The sequence below is a fragment of the Aegilops tauschii genome, chromosome 3 (assembly GCF_002575655.3).
Source record: "Aegilops tauschii subsp. strangulata cultivar AL8/78 chromosome 3, Aet v6.0, whole genome shotgun sequence".
Classification (NCBI taxonomy): domain Eukaryota; kingdom Viridiplantae; phylum Streptophyta; class Magnoliopsida; order Poales; family Poaceae; genus Aegilops; species Aegilops tauschii.
In genome coordinates, this window is record NC_053037.3 from 466,182,968 (window position 1) to 466,200,748 (window position 17,781).

The 17,781-nt window shown below is 46.2% G+C and overlaps 1 pseudogene; it reads left to right on the forward strand.

The window, feature by feature from the left end:
- Positions 1-159: 159 nt before the first annotated feature.
- LOC109780232 (F-box protein PP2-B10-like) lies at positions 160-11,399 on the forward strand (annotated as a pseudogene).
- The last annotated feature ends 6,382 nt before the right edge of the window (positions 11,400-17,781 follow it).

Sequence of the window (17,781 nt, forward strand, 5' to 3'; positions counted from 1 at the left end):
GCTCCGGCTGTGGTCGAAACGAGGGCCGTGATGTGGTGTTGACCGATGTAGGGGCTAGAGATGGAGACTTCGTTGCGATTCCACGCTAGGAGAATGCCACCGCGCGTGCCAATCACAGGGAGGACGAAGAAGTCCTCAAAGCAGGGACCAAGGGTCTCGATGACAATCGGCAACGAGAAAGAATCCAACTTGGTTTCTTGGAGGCACACAATGTTGAGAGAGAACGACGTGATGACGGAGCGGACCGCGGTACGTTTGGCCCGGCAATTTAATCCGCGGACATTCCAGAAGACAGTTTTAAGAGTACAATCCAATGTTGGAAGGTGCGCCTAACTTTCACACTCCCGAGATCACGATTTCATTCATGATCCGTCCTTTAACTTTTTGTTCCATGGCTAGCCTGTGGTAGTGTTTATACTTATATACAAGTCCTTGTTGTTCGGGTTCAAGCAATCTAAAATTGGGCTGACGGCCTAGAATGTTAGCCATCATCATGTACTACTGTACTGGAATCCATAAGTATACTCTACTTGTTTTGCCAACCGACAATTGATGGCTCATGTATGGTACAGTCATCATGAGATACAAACGTTTCTCCGCTTTGCATGATGATAATAATACCAACACGTTGACAGCTTCATTGATTAAGTACGTGCATTGTACACGTAAGTACGTACACAGTGCGCCAAAAGAAACACCATGAGCGGGAGCAGAGATGTAGAGTTGTTCTTGCTGCAGACTCAAAACCGGCGTCTCCATCTGACCCTGGCTTCCTGAGCCCTGAACAGGCACCGGAAAATCACTGTAGGACAGCAGTGGTACGTAAAACTAAGCGCAGACGAGAGAGGCAATAGTTTGCATGCTGCTAGCTAGAGAACAAAGCGTGACCATGCAGCATGTCAGTTTTTAGCTCGGGCCGATACCACCACAGCGAGTCAATGTAGTATCCCATTGTTAGAGCCCACGGTAAAATGAAGCTTCCTCGGGCGTTTGGATTCTCGGTCGTCGGATCCTCTTCCTGAATGAATCCTAGCCGTCAGATCTCCGGATGGACAGATCCTGGCCGTCCGATCGAGTAAAACATTGCTACAATGAATAGTAGACTGCCCTTTTGCACTCTCTCTGCCTCAGCGTAACCCATTGACACGCGGGCCCCGGTCGTTGTGGGCCTCGCCCGTCGGCGACTGTGGCGGGTCGTCCTTCCAGTGCGTGGATGTGTCAGGGCGCGTGGCGTGCCACCGACTGAAATTTTTGTTGCCCGCCGAGGGTGTTTTGGGCATTTCAGGTCGTCCACCTTGCGTGGCGCCTCGCCTGTGGCTGGCTCCTATGGGTAAAAGCAATGAGAGCGACGAATCGGGACAGGACCCTAGCTGCCACTCCCCCTCAAGCTCACGCCCCTCTCCTTCATCCCCTCCCCATTGTGGTCCTGTCCTCCCCGCCTCGCCGTTCTTCTCCTGCCGCCCAGCTGTCCGCCGCCGCTCTCCCCGCCGAGCTCGGTCGCCCCCGCCGCCTCGTCCTTTCCTCCTCCCCTATGCTCGGAAGGAGCGCGGGCCACCACCCCATCATACGATACGGTGTGGGAGTGCAACCCCGACGCCTCCTCCGCCCAGCTGTGTGACTCGCGACGGCAAAATCCAGCCGCGGCGGCCGAGATTCATGTGCGCCCGCAGAGCGTGTGGCTGGATAGGGAGACCGGCACCAAGTGCTACATGCTGTCCGCCAGGAACTTGTTCATTGTGTGGGGCGACACGCCGCAGTACTGGACCTGGATCCCACTCTAAGACTCTAGGTTCGTCTGCGTGGTGCTGTTGTTTCGTGGTCTCACTCGTTCGATTGCAATTGATCTGACGAGTTAATTGCTGCAGCCTACATCTGTGTAACTGGTAGGATGGTCCGGTCAATCAAAACCCGAAACCCAAAAATGGGATTCTGGCGCGGTCAATTTCACCTTTTGGTGATCTAGAAACTGCTTGACAAAGACTAAATTGAGGTCAATTTCATTTGGCTGTACATGCCAAGTCCTCGTTGCTTCACATTACACATAAGCCGACTTGTTTTCCTTACTTTCAAAAGAAAAGGTCCTTTACAACTCTGTTTCTATGAACAACACATAGTCCACACTTTGTGCAAAGAATGTGAGTCGATGTACCTTGTTTGTTCACACCGAGTTCTTTTGAGTATTTTGTACTATGAATGTTTCTGTGCTATTATCTTGTTCTTGGTGTGGTCGGTTCAAATATACTGAATAAATCATGGAATTTTGCTTCTGTGTTAGATGGTTGTCTTCAACTTGTTGGGAAATGTAGCATGCAATTTCAAAAAAATTCCTACGCTCACGCAAGATCTATCTAGGAGATGTATAGGAACGAGAGGGGGAGAGTGTGTCCACGTACCCTCATAGACCGAAAGCGGAAGCGTTTGACAACGCGGTTGATGTAGTCGAACTTCTTCTCGTTTCGATCGACCAAGCACCGAACGTACGGCACCTCCGAGTTCTGCACACGTTTAGCTCGATGACGTCCCTCGAACTCTTGATCCAGCAAAGTGTCGAGGGAGAGTTTCTTCAGCACGACGGCGTGGTGACAGTGATGGTGAAGTTATCCGTGCAGGGCTTCGCCTAAGCACTACGAGAATATGACCGGAGACGTAAACTGTGGAGGGGCGCCGCACACGGCTAACAATTGTTGATGTGTGTTCTAGGCGCCCCCTCCCCTTGTATATATAGGTGGGAGGGGGAGGGGAGCAACCTTGGGGCGCCCCAAGTAGGAGGAATCCTACTTGGGGGCCTCCTCCAATTCGGCCTCCCCCTTTCCTTATTTCCGGAGGAGGGAAGGAAAGAGGGGAGAGGGGGAAGGAAGGGGGAATCCTATTCCCTCTATTTCCTTTGCTCCTCCCCTTTTCCTTTCTCCACTTAGGCCGGCCCATATGGGGGGCGCACCAGCCCCTTGTGGCTGGTGCGTTTCCCCTCTTGGCCCATAAGGCCCATATATTTTGGCGGGGGGGGGGGGGGGGGGCGAAACCCCTTCAGGTGAGCCGATATGTACCCGATACCCACCGGAACACTTCCGGTGTCCGAATACGATCGTCCTATATATCAATCTTTACCTCTCGACCATTTAGAGACTCCTCGTCATGTCCGTGATCTCATCTGGGACTCCGAACAACATTTGGTCACCAAATCACATAACTCATATAATACAAAATCGTCATCGAACGTTAAGCGTGCGGACCCTACGGGTTCGAGAACTATGTAGACATGACTGAGACACCTCTCCGGTCAGTAACCAATAGCGGAACCTGGATGCTCATATTGTCTCCTACATATTCTATGAAGATCTTTATCGGTCGAACCGTCATGACAACATACGTTATTCCCTTTGTCCATCGGTATGTTACTTGCCCGAGATTCGATCGCCGGTATCTTCATACCTAGTTCAATCTCGTTACCGGCAAGTCTCTTTACTCGTTCCGTAATACATCATCCTGCAACTAACGCATTAGTCACTTTGCTTGCAAGGCTTCTTATGATGTGTATTACCGAGAGGGCCCAGAGATACCTCTGTGATACTCGGAGTGACAAATCCTAATATCGATCTATGTCAACCCAACAAACACCTTCGGAGATACCTGTATAGCATCTTTATAATCACCCAGTTACGTTGTGACGTTTGATAACACACAAGGCATTCCTCTGGTATCCGGGAGTTGCATAATCTCATAGTCGAAGGAATATGTATTTGACATGAAGAAAGCAATAGCAATAAAACTGAACGATCAATATGCTATGCTAACGGATGGGTCTTGTCCATCACATCATTCTCCTAATGATGTGATCCCGTTCATCAAATGACAACACATCTCTATGGTTAGGAAACTTAACCATCTTTGATTAACGAGCTAGTCTAGTAGAGGCTTACTAGGGACACGGTGTTTTGTCTATGTATCCACACATGTATCAAGTTTCCGGTTAATACAATTCTAGCATGAATAATAAACATTTATCATGATATAAGGAAATATAAAATAACAACTTTATTATTGTCTCTAGGGCATATTTCCTTCAGTCTCCCACTTAAACTGGAGTCAAGAATCTAGTTCACATCGCCATGTGATTTAACACCAATAGTTCACATCTTCATGTGACCAACACCCAAAGGGTTTACTAGAGTCAATAATCTAGTTCACATCACTATGTGATTAACACCCAAAGAGTACTAAGGTGTGATCATGTTTTGCTTGTGAGAGAAGTTTAGTCAACAGGTCTGCCACATTCAGATCCGTATGTATTTTGCAAATTTCTATGTCTACAATGCTCTGCATGAAGCTACTCTAGCTAATTGCTCCCACGTTCAATACGTATCTAGATTGAGACTTAGAGTCATCTACATCAGTGTCAAAGCTTGCATCGACGTAACTCTTTAGGACGAACTCTTTATCACCTCCATAACCGAGAAACATTTCCTTAGTCCTCTAAGGATAATTTTGACCGCTGTCCAGTGATCTACTCCTGGATCACTATTGTACCCCCTTGCCAAACTCATAGCAAGGCACACAACATGTCTGGTATACAGCATGGCATACTTTTTAGAACCTATGGCTGAGGCATAGGGAATGACTTTCATTCTCTTTCTATCTTCCGCCCTGGTCGGGCTTTGAGTCTTACTCAACTTCACACTCTACAATGCAGGCTAGAACTCCTTCTTTGACTGATCCATTTTGAACTCCTTCAAAATCTTGTCAAGCTGTGTGCTTCGTGAAAGTCCTATTAAGCGTCTCGATCTATCTCAATAGATCTTGATGCCCAATACATAAGTAGCTTTACCGAGGTCTTTTATTGGAAAATTCTTATTCAAGTATCCTTTTATGCTATTCAGAAAGTCTATATCATTTTCAATCAACAATATGTCATCCACATATAATATCTGAAATGCTACAGAGCTCCCACTCACTTTCTTTTAAATACAGGCTTCACCACTCTGAGATGCTTGCACCAGTCCATAGATGGATCACTGGAGTTTGCATACCTTGTTAGCACCTTTAGGATCGACAAAACCTTTTGGTTGCATCATATACAACTCTTCTTTAAGAAATCCATTAAGGAATGCAGTTTTGACATCCATTTGCCAGATTTCATAAAATGTGGCAATTGCTAACATGATTCGGACAGACTTAAGCATCGCTACGAGTGAGAAAATCTCATCGTAGTCAACACCTTGAACTTGTCGAAAACCTTTTGCGACAAGTCGAGCTTTGTAGATAGTATCACTACCATCAGCGTCCGTCTTCCTCTTGAAGATCCATTTATTCTCAATGGCTTGCTGATCATCGGGCAAGTCAACCAAAGTCCACACTATGTTCTTATATATGGATCCTATCTCAGATTTCATGGCCTCAAGCCATTTATCGGAATCTGGGCTCATCATAGCTTCTTCCTATTTCGTAGGTTTGCCATGGTCTAATAGCATGACTTCCAGGACAGGATTACCGTACTACTCTGGTGCGGAACGTGCTCTGTTTGACCTACAAGGTCCAGTAGTAACTTGATCCGAAGTTTCATGAACATCATCATTAGCTTCCTCTCTAGTTGGTGTAGGCATCACGAGAACGGATTTCACTGATGTGCTACTTTCCAATTCGAGAGAAGGTACAATTACCTTATCAAGTTCTACTTTCCTCCCACTCACTTCTTTCGAGAGAAACTCCTTCTCTAGAAAGGTTCCATTCTCGGCAACAAAGATCTTGCCTTTGGATCTGTGGTAGAAGGTGTACCCAATTATTTCCTTAGGGTATCCTATGAAGATGCACTTCTCCGATTTGGGTTCGAGCTTATCAGGCTGAAGCCTTTTGACATAAGTGTCGCAACCCCAAACTTTAAGAAACGACAGCTTAGGTTTCTTGCCAAACCACAGTTCAGACGGTGTCGTCTCAACGGATTTAGATGGTGCCCTATTTAATGTGAATGTAGCTGTCTCTAATGCATAACCCCAAAATGATAGTGGTAAATCGGTAAGAGACATCATAGATCGCACCATATCTAATAAAGTACGGTTACAACGTTCGGACACACCATTACGCTGTGGTGTTCCAGGTGGCGTGAGTTGTGAAACTATTTCACATTGTTTTAAATGAAGGCCAAACTCGTAACTCAAATATCCGCCTCCGCGATCAGATCGTAGAAACTTTATTTTCTTGTTATGATGATTCTCCACTTCACTCTGAAATTCCTTGAACTTTCCAAATGTTTCAGACTTGTGTTTCATTAAGTAGATATACCCATATCTGCTTAAATCATGTGTGAAGGTCAGAAAATAACGATACCCGCCATGTGCCTCAACACTCATCGGACCGCATACATCGATATGTATTATTTCCAATAAGTCATTGGCTCACTCCATTGTTTCGGAGAACGGAGTTTTAGTCATCTTGCCCATGAGGCATGGTTCGCAAGTATCAAATGATTCATAATCAAGTGATTCCAAAAGTCCATCTGCATGGAGTTTCTTCATGCGTTTTACACCCAATATGACCTAAACGGCAGTGCCACAAGTATGTTGCACTATCATTATCAACTTTGCATCTTTTGGCATCAATATTATGAATATGTGTATCACTACGATTGAGATTCAATAAACCATTCACATTGGGTGTATGACCATTGAAGGTTTTATTCATGTAAACAGAATAACAATTATTATTTAACTTAAATGAATAGCTGTATTGCAATAAACAAGATCTAATCATATTCATGCTCAACGCAAACACCAAATAACATTTATCTAGGTTCAACACTAATCCCGGAGGTAGAGGGAGTGTGTGATGGTGATCATATCAACCTTGGAACCATTTTCAACACACATCGTCACCTCGCTTTTAACTAGTCTCAGTTCATTTTGCAACTCCTGTTTCGAGTTACTAATCTTAGCAACTGAACCTGTATCAAATACCATGGGGTTACTATGAACACTAGTAAAGTACACATCAATAACATGTATATCAAATATACCTTTGTTCACTTTGCCATCCTTCTTATTTGGGATAGTTCCGCTTCCAGTGACCATTCCCTTTGCAGTAGAAGCACTCAGTTTCAGGCTTATGTCTAGCTTTGGGCTTCTTCACGGGAGTGGCAACTTGTTTGTCATTCTTCTTGAAGTTCCCTTTCTTTTCCTTTGCCCTTTTTCTTGAAACTAGTGGTCTTGTTAACCATCAACACTTGATGCTTTTTCTTGATTTCTACCTTCGCCGATTTCAGCATCACGAAGAGCTCAGGAATCATTTTCGTCATCCTTTGCATATTATAGTTCATCACGAAGTTCTAGTAGCTTGGTGATAGTGACTTGAGAATATGTCAATCACTATCTTATCTGGAAGATTAACTCCCACTTGATTCAAGCGATTGTAGTGCCCATACATTATGAGCACATGATCACCAGCTGAGCTATTCTCCTCCATCTTGTCGGCAAGGTACTTGTCAGAGGTCGATCTCATACCTCTCGACACGGGCATGGGTCTGGAATACCAATTTTAGCTCTTGGAACATCTCATATGCTCCGTGGCGTTCAAAACATTTTTGAAGTCCCAGTTCTAAGACGTAAAGCATGGTGCACTAAACTATCAAGTAGTCATCATATCAAGCTTGCCAAACGTTCATAACATCTGCATCTGCTCCTACAATAGGCCTGTCACCTAGTGGTGCATTAAGGACATAATTCTTCTGTGCAGCAATGAGAAGAATCCTCAAATCACGGACCCAGTCCGTATCATTGCTACTATCATCTTTCAACTTAGTTTTCTCTGGGAACATATAAAAAATAAATAGGGAGCTACATCGCGAGCTATTGATCTACAACATAGATATGCAAATACTATCAGGACTAAGTTCATGATAAATTAAGTTCAATTAGTCAAATTACTTAAGAACTCCCACTTAGATAGACATCCCTTAAGTCATCTAAATGATACGTGATCCAAATCAACTAAACCATGTCCGATCATCACGTGAGATAGAGTAGTCATCAATGGTGAACATCTCTATGTTGATCATATCTACTATATGATTCCCGTTCGACCTTTTGGTCTCCAGTGTTCCGAGGCCATGTCTGTACCCGAGTATTCCGCATGTGCAAAACTGTCTTGCACCCGTTGTATGTGAACGTAGAGCCTATCACACCCGATCATCACGTGGTGTCTCAGCACGAAGAACTTTCGCAACGGTGCATACTCAGGGAGAACACTTATACCTTGAAATTTGGTTAAGGGATCATCTTATAATGCTATCGCTGTACTAAGCAAAATAAGATCCATATAAAAGATAAACATCACATGCAATCAAAATATGTGATATGATATGGCCATCATCATCTTGTGCTTTTGATCTCCATCTCCAAAGCATTGTCATGATCTCCATCATCACCGGCTCGACACCTTGATCTCCATCATTGCGTCGTGGTCGTCTCGCCAACTATTGCTTCTACAACTAATGCTAGCGCATAGTGATAAAGTAAAGCAATTACATGGTGTTTGCATTTCATACAATAAAGCGACAACCATAAGGCTCCTACCAGTTGCCGATAACTTTTACAAAACATGATCATCTCATACAACAACGTATATCACATCATGTCTTGACCATATCACATCACAACATGCCCTGCAAAAACAAGTTAGACGTCCTCCACTTTGTTGTTGCAAGTTTTACGTGGCTGCTACGGGCTTCTAGCAAGAACCGTTCTTACCTACGCATCAAAAACACAATGGTGTTTCGTCAAGTTTGTTGTTTTAACCTTCAACAAGGACCGGCCGCAGTCAAATTCGATTCAACTAAAGTTGGAGAAACAGACACCCGCCAGCCACCTTTATGCAAAACTAGTTGCATGTCTGTCGGTGGAACCGGTCTCATGAACGTGGTCATGTAAGGTTGGTCCGGGCCGCTTCATCCAACAATACCGCCGAATCAAAATAAGACGTTGGTGGTAAGCAGTATGACTATCACCGCCCACAACTCTTTGTGTTCTACTCCTGCATATCATCTATGCATAGACCTGGCTCGGATGCCACTGTTGGGAAACGTAGCATGCAATTTCAAAAAAATTCCTACACTCACATAAGATCTATCTAGGAGATGTATAGGAACGAGAGGGGGAGAGTGTGTCCACGTACCCTCGTAGACCGAAATCGGAAGCATTTGACAACGCGGTTGATGTAGTCGAACTTCTTCTCGTTTTGACCGATCAAGCACCGAACGTACGGCACCTCCGAGTTCTGCACACGTTCAGCTCGATGACATCCCTCGAACTCTTTATCCAACAAAGTTTCGAGGGAGAGTTTCGTCAGCATGACGGCGTCGTGATGGTAATGGTGAAGTGATCCGCGCAGGGCTTTGCCTAAGCACTACAAGAATATGACCGGAGGCGTAAACTGTGGAGGGGGGCGCTGCACACGGCTAACAATTGTTGGTGTGTGTTCTAGGCGCCCCTCCCCATGTATATATAGGTGGGAGGGGGAGGGGAGCAGCCTTGGGGCGCCTCAAGTAGGAGGAATCCTACTTGGGGGCCTCCTCCATTTCGGCCTCCCCCCTTTCCTTATTTTCGGAGGTGGGAAGGAAAGAGGGGAGAGGGGGAAGGAAGGGGGAATCCTATTCCCTCTATTTCCTTTCCTCCTCCCCTTTTCCTTTCTCCACTTAGGCCGGCCCATATGGGGGCCGCACCAGCCCCTTGTGGCTGGTGCATTTCCCCTCTTGGCCCATAATGCCCATATCTTTTGCCAAGGGTGCCCGAAACCCCTTTCGGTGACCCGATATGTACCCGGTACCCTCCGGAACACTTCCAGTGTCCGAATACTATTGTCCTATATATCAACCATTACCTCTCGACCATTTAGAGACTCCTCATCATGTCTGTGATCTCATCCGGGACTCCGAACAACATTCGGTCACCAAATCACATAACTCATATAATACAAAATCGTCATCGAAGGTTAAGCGTGCGGACCCTACGGGTTCGAGAACTATGTAGACATGACTGAGACACCTCTCCGTTCAGTAACCAATAGCATAACCTGGATGCTCATATTGGCTCCTACATATTCTACGAAGATCTTTATCGGTCGAACCGTCATGACAACATACGTTATTCCCTTTGTCCATCGGTATGTTACTTGCCCGAGATTCGATCGTCGGTATCTTCATACCTAGTTCAATCTCATTACTGGCAAGTCTCTTTACTCGTTCCGTAATACATCATCCTGCAACTAACTCACTAGTCACTTTGCTTGCAAGGCTTCTTATGATGTGTATTACCGAGAGGGCCCAGAGATACCTCTCTGATACTCGAAGTGGAAAATCCTAATCTCGATCTATGCCAACCCAACAAACACCTTCGGAGATACCTGTATAGAATCTTTATAATCACGCAGTTACGTTGTGATGTTTTATAGCACACAAGGCATTCCTCCGGTATCCGGGAGTTGCATAATCTCATAGTCGAAGGAATATGTATATGACATGAAGAAAGCAATAGCAATAAAACTAAATGATCAATATGCTATGCTAACGGATGGGTCTTATCCATCACATCATTCTCCTAATGATGTGATCCCGTTCATCAAATGACAACATATGTCTATGGTTAGGAAACTTAACCATCTTTGATTAACGAGCTAGTCTAGTAGAGGCTTACTAGGGACATGGTGTTTTGTCTATGTATCCACACATGTATCAAGTTTCCGGTTAATACAATTCTAGCATGAATAATGAACATTTATCATGATATAAGGAAATATAAAATAACAACTTTATTATTGCCTCTAGGGCATATTTCCTTCACAACTTACGCTGTTGATTGGTTTTTGCCTTCTTTTGCAAGTTCTGACCCTATGTCTACGACAGGTTCTCCGAAGGTGCTCAACTCAGGGATGTTTGCTGGTTAGAGATCCGTGGGAAGATAAATAGCAAGATGCTCTCCCAAGACACAACCTATGCTGCCTACATGGTCTTCAAGTCGACCAAAAGAAACTATGGTCTGGATTTTCCCGACTAGGAGGCATCGGTCAGTTCCGGAGCAACCAACTTAACCCGCAAGGTTTGCATACAAGACGAGGGGGAGGACGGGGATGAGGACAACGAGGAGGATGTGGTGCTAGAGAACTATTGGGCGAGGTGGAACAACCGCGTAGTATCTCACAGAGAGAATGTCACGCTGCCTCAGAAAAGAGCCGACGGCTGGATGGAGCTAGAGTTGGGCAAGTTTTTCAATGAGGGGGGCGATGACGGCGAGGTGTCCTTCAGCCTGACGGAGACCAAAGGTGGGCAGTGGAAGAGGGGCCTCATCGTGCAGGGCATAGAGATCAGACGTAAGAAAGGTGGGCAGTGGAAGCTAACAGATGTCCCATTTCCCTATTTCTAGCACGTAGATTATTCTGTGTCTGCTCTCTGAAGAGATGATTTAGATGTTTAGTTTAGTACCAGGTTAGTTGGTTCTAAGTGAACTTAGGGCGCGAAAGATGGGGATCCATGGTGGGATAACCCTTAGGGCGTGGGTAGGCCGGGATGTCGTGCCATGAATGTACAATACCGGGCAATTCTTTTGACATTCTCTTTATACCGATGAGATCTTGCTGGCACAGAAAATCTATAATATAGTTACAGTGTCATCCCAATTATCTTCTTGCCATATTAGTAGCTTAGAAAATAAAACCTTCCTCTATTTTTTACCCTTTCCTCGCTGTAATATGTATATACATAAACAATATGCAAGTTGAGTATATATACGGTATGACCAAGTTTTCGGGCGACCTGAGGTTTTTTGTGCCTTCATAGTAAGTTGATTGCATTTGCTTTTTGTGCATTAAAAATAGCCAATTTCTTAGCTGATTATATCTAGGTGATGTTTTGGTCCAGATGTGGACGTTTTTGTCCATAAAGCAGAGCATACTTCATGTATTTCTACAATGAAAGAACTGGTTGATTATCTTCATATTTATTATGTAGATATCTCATCGATGCATGCATTTTGTTGGTGTGATACATCATTGTTGAAAAAACAATTATAGTACCATATTGTGCTTGATGTTTGATGTTTGGCTTTAATAAGTACTCCCTCCGTCCCACAATATAAGATGTTTTTGCAAGCTATCAAAAACATCTTATATTGGGGGACAGAGGGAGTAATTATTTCTCAAGCAGGGGATACAATTACCTTGTCCTCTTCCATTTGTAGGATTTTGTTGTTTCATTATGTTGTCCTCTTCCATTTATGTAGGATTTTATTTTCTCTAATACCAAGATAAAGAAGTTCCCTTATTAAGTTATTATGTTGTCTTACTTCTATTTATTTCTGCTTTTAGGGGTCTGGCCGGTGGTAAAGCTTGCAGATGATACATGCATCAATGACATATCTGAAATAAATGTTCTTCACATGAGGTATTTCCCTATTGAGATATGTTGCTAAATTGAGCAACTTTATATTTGTTTAAGTGATTAAGTGACTGGAACACACTGAGTTCAGTGATTAAGTGATACTTCTGTAGGCAACGGCGTTCTCGATTATGGAGAGGGACCGGCTCAGCCTCCGTGGTCTACTCCCGCCGGTTCAGTCGTTTCCTCGCAGGAGCAGATCGATGGATTGAGTACGACATGATGCCCCACAGGTTCAGTTGCTCCTTGCGTACCACTCTCAGCTGACAGCCAGTTTGTTGGTACCGTGCTTTGACTCCTTCTTCCTCATCTCCCAGGAGAAGCTTAGCAACGAGTTTGCAATGGAGGGGGCACATCCATAGGCAAAGATCGAGGACAGTGCCCTCGACGGCATGTTGCTGGTGGCCTGAGTACTATCGGTCAGTGAGGAGAAACACATGTCTACCCCTTCTCGACAGGTAACAACTTCTTGGTGTCTCGCTCGTCTCCCCCACTCTCCCTTCCTTCCTCGCCATCACATCCCAAATCAAGAGGCAAACCGTCGCAACCTCGTTCAAGTTATTATTTGTATGCCACTACATTCGGTCAGTCAAAATTCATACTTGGCAGGGCATCTTCGATGGCCCGTCTGCCTCATCGGCGTACAACAGGGGTGCGGAGAGATCCTGACCAGCTCAACAGATAACCCCACTCACTCCTTCTGCAACATAAGATTTCCACGCAAACCCTAATCTCCACTGCCGGTAATTTGTTCTCTACTATCACCATCCATCTCTCACTATTCTCTATGGTTCACGTAAAAGAGGTTTTTCTGCATTGTTTATTTGTATTAGATGATTATTAGTACATCAGGAAGTTGTGGTAGCTTCCACACCCTTTATATGAACTCTGGGAGGATTTTTATTCAGATGTGATTTGCTTGACCTGTGCAGATGTGTAGACCTTCCCCATTTTCTCTCAATATAGCCCACCGTTTCTAATTGGTATTCATTACAGTACTCTCGAGTTTGGTCATTACAATTGGCATGTTTTACCAGCATAAATAATTGCTTTTGTTGATGTTTCCCCCTTCTGCCATTGTTACCATGCATGTACTATAATTTTCATTTGAACTAATTTATGAACGTAGAGCTCCTGATTTGGTTTGACTGAGGCCCCTCTTTGGAACAATCCATCGCTACTACCTCATGATTATGGTGTATATATACGGCAAATGTGTTTCTCTATTTACATTGGTAAAACATGCATTTAGTTGTACTGGCCAAGAATAGTTCTGTGATTAATAATGCTATAGTTTGTTGTTGACTACTTCTACCTTCTTATCTCTCATGTTGTTTTACCAGTATTCTTCCTTCTTATCTCTCCTGTTGGTTTTGCTTCCTAGAACCACAATTCTCATGTAACACCCTGGGAATCATGCTACAGTAACTCCCTGTGATTAAGCTAATCATGTTGCTAAACAGGGCTGATCACATTTGAATCACCTTCCTTTTCAAACTCCTAGTTCAAACTTCAAATATAATTAAAGTGAAAAATAAAAGTTTTCAAAAACTCAAACAAAAATGTTCAGTGGGTGCCAAATATTACACTGGTAATTATGGTGGAGAAAACACATTTTTATAAAATACCTAAATACTTTTAAATGAAATAAAACAGAAAAGAAAATAAACAAATAAAAGGAAAACAGAAAACAGAACACAGTCAGAGAAAAAGAAAAAAAAGGAGAAGCCCACCCCCCCACTGGACCCGTGGCCCACCTGGACCGAACCCCCGGCCCAAACTGGGCCGCACCCCCGACCCCCGGCCCAGCCCACCTCTCCCACGCGTCCCCTTCCCTGTTCCCCCGACCGGGGTCGGAACAGGGGCGCGCTCCCGCCCGACCACCTCGCCGGCACCGACGCCGGAGAGGATAAGGGCGCCAGCTCCCCCCCCCCCCCCCCCCCCGCCTCCTCGAGCCTCTCTCCCACTCGCCCCCGCTCAGCCCTCGGCCTTTGCGCCTCTCCCCCGCCAGATCCACCTCCCTCTCCCCTACGATCCCCTCTGCCCGCGCGTGCTCGCCGTCGTTCACCGTCGAACTCGCGGCCACCGTGCCCCGATTGCCCCGACGACGTGCCCGAACGCCTCCCCGCCGTCGACTACGTCGACTACGCCATCGGGAACGAGCCGAGCGCCACTGCACCGACCTCCCCGAGCGCGTCTTCCCCGCACGGCCGCCGTCGATCGTCGCCGATTCCGGCTACCCCGCGCCCTCCCCGAGCTCACTGCCACTCCCTACGGCTCCGCTGTGAGCTCCCGCTTCCCCTCCCCCTCTCCGTTAGCTCGCCCGCGTTCCGTAGCTGCTCCCCCACGCGCGCCCGAACGCCGCGCCACGGAGCTCGCCGCCGGCGGGTCTCCGGTGACCAAATGGTCACGGGCGTAGGCCCGCTAGCCCGACCGCACCGTGCCGCACCCGCCTAGCTACTTAGTTCGGCCGTTCGCGCGCTCTAACGCAGCCTCCGTCGGACGCCCGTAGCACCTCGCCGCCGGCGAGCTCGTAGCGGTCGTCCCCGGCCGTTCCAGCCCCTCCGACCACCGCAGTTGGACGCGCGACGCCGAGCCGCGTCGAACGCGCCCAGCCACGCCCCCGAAGACCCCCTGTATGTGAAACCCGTACCCCTCCCGAGCCGCGCCGCCGTGCGTTTGGTCGCCGGCGTTGCTCCGGCGCCGGCCGCCGACGTGGCTGGCCTGGGGCCACCCCAGTGCCCCTGCCAGTGGCCCCAGGTGTGCATAGGGCGATGGGCCCAGACCCCTGCGCGCTTAGGATTAGACCGGCGTGCTGACCGCTCTGTTGTGCTTAGGTGGGGCTGCGACGCGTTGATCTTACGAGGCCGGGCATGACCCAGAAAAGTGTGTCCGGCCAATTGGGATCGAGCGTGTTGGGTTATGTGGTGCACCCCTGCAGGGAAGTTTATCTATTCGAATAGCCGTGTCCCTTGGTAAAAGGACGACCCGGAGTTGTACCTTGAGCTTATGACAACTAGAACTGGATACTGAATAAAATACACCCTTCCAAGTGCCAGATACAACCCGGTGATCGCTCTCTAACAGGGCGACGAGGAGGGGATCGCCGGGTAGGATTATGCTATGCGATGCTACTTGGAGGACTTCACTCTATTCTCTTCTATATGCTGCAAGATGGAGATGTCCAGAAGCGTAGTCTTCGACAGGACTAGCTATCCCCCTTTTAATTCTGGCATTCTGCAGTTCAGTCCACTGATATGCCCCTTTACACATATACCCATGCATATGTAGTATAGCTCCTTGCTTGCGAGTACTTTGGATGAGTACTCACGGTTGCTTCTCTCCCTCTTTCCCCCCTTCCTATCTACCTGATTGTCGCAACCAGATGCTGGAGTCCAGGAGCCAGACGCCACCGTCGACGACGACACCCACGGCACTGGAGGTGCCTACTACTACGTGCAGGCCGCTGACGACGATCAGGAGTAGTTAGGAGGATCCCAGGCAGGAGGCCTGCGCCTCGTTCGATCTGTATCCCAGTTTGTGCTAGCCTTCTTAAGGCAGACTTGTTTAACTTATGTCTGTACTCAGATATTGTTGCTTCCGCTGACTCGTCTATGATCGAGCACTTGTATTCGAGCCCTCGAGGCCCCTGGCTTGTACTATGATGCTTGTATGACTTATTTATGTTTTAGAGTTGTGTTGTGATATCTTCCCGTGAGTCCCTGATCTTGATCGTACACATTTGCGTGCATGATTAGTGTACGGTCAAATCGGGGGCGTCACATCTCATTACAAAGCATCTCTGTCTCTCTCTGACAGTTACTCTTTCCATTGTCTTGGCTTGCAGGTCACCGATTGAGTCAGACGAGGTCATGGTTACCTTACCTGGTGAGTTACTGTCCATGAAGACCACAATCCACCATCACCATATACCAGATGGCGCCATCAAGGACGTCGTCGTACTAACCGCCGATGACCTACATCCTTTCTCTTTCCCTCATATTTTGCAGAATGGAAGTGACCTAAAAGCCACTTGAATGAAATCCTGTGTCCTGGGATGTGTCAATGCCATGAATTAGATCTCTGTAGTATATTTTTGATTGAAATTTCTATTGTGATATTGAGCATGGTACATTAGTGCATGGATTAGCATTGCAGAATGCAACTATTCTGGTATATGATGATATATGTTTTGTGCAGACTAAGAAGGCTTTGTACTGAATTTTTATAGGCCACGCGTGACAAGCTGCCCTTACTATGTTATTATTAATCTTGATGCTTTGTACATTATTTTTATGCAAACCAGTTATTTGCCTGGATTGTCTTATATCGTAAATCTTGATGTCTTCTACTAGATCTTGATGCTCTCTATCAAACCACTCCCGGATTTTGATGATTTCTATTGATCCATGTCCTGCTTTGTACAGTACTTTGTATTGGATTACATCCTTGATAAATACCAGACGGTGGATCATTCCTTTAGATAGGCAGACTTTGCGCCCAAACATAAATTGGGTCCTTTTGTCTATATTGAGCATTATGAATTGGACCAATGTTGTAATGACCAAATGTGTCATGTTTGCCTTACCTTTGGCAATACTTTAACAAAATTCTCTGCTGGAAACAGACGTCCCGAGCAATGTCAATGCTCTATTTCTGATGTAAATTTACTGTATTGGACTAATCCATCTTGAGCAATCACTCTAATTCTCTTTGGAAACACAAAATGTTATGTTTAAGCGTTGGGACAATGCGATGAGCAGACACCGCGCTAAGGGGCGTTGTACCCGGCAGCGGTGCTGCCGGGTGCGGCAAGCCGCACTTTCTACCTAGTGGGTGACTATACTCGTACTGCTCGGTACTTGTACCGGCGGGCAGGGGTGCCAACAACAACAAGGCAAACGACAAAGCAGAGGCGCATGCAGAGACAGGCACAACAACGGGAGAGACATCCCCACGGCCTGTTCTGGGCCAGGTAGAGGTAGCTGGTCGCCATCGCCATCGCAGTGCAAACGCAAATACTCCCGTGTACTACCACCTTGGTGGTGCTCCTAGCACCAGTGCGGAGTGCAGTGAGACCAGAATAGCGACACCACTATTGGTACACCTGCACGAACTTGACTACCTTCATAGATTTCAGAAAACCTCTTGTGTTGCCCGTTGTAAAGGATGGGAAGCCATGCGTGTTGAATGTACTAGGACCTGAGATAACCCCCTAAAAGTACAGATGTCGAACCACGGGATCTTCAATAAAGCACCAAAGCATGACTCAAAAATTACAACGAATTGCATCAACAAAAGAGACAGAAAACACTAACACAAACTTATCATGTAATTTTTACTGTTTCCTATGTTCGTTATACTGTCATGAT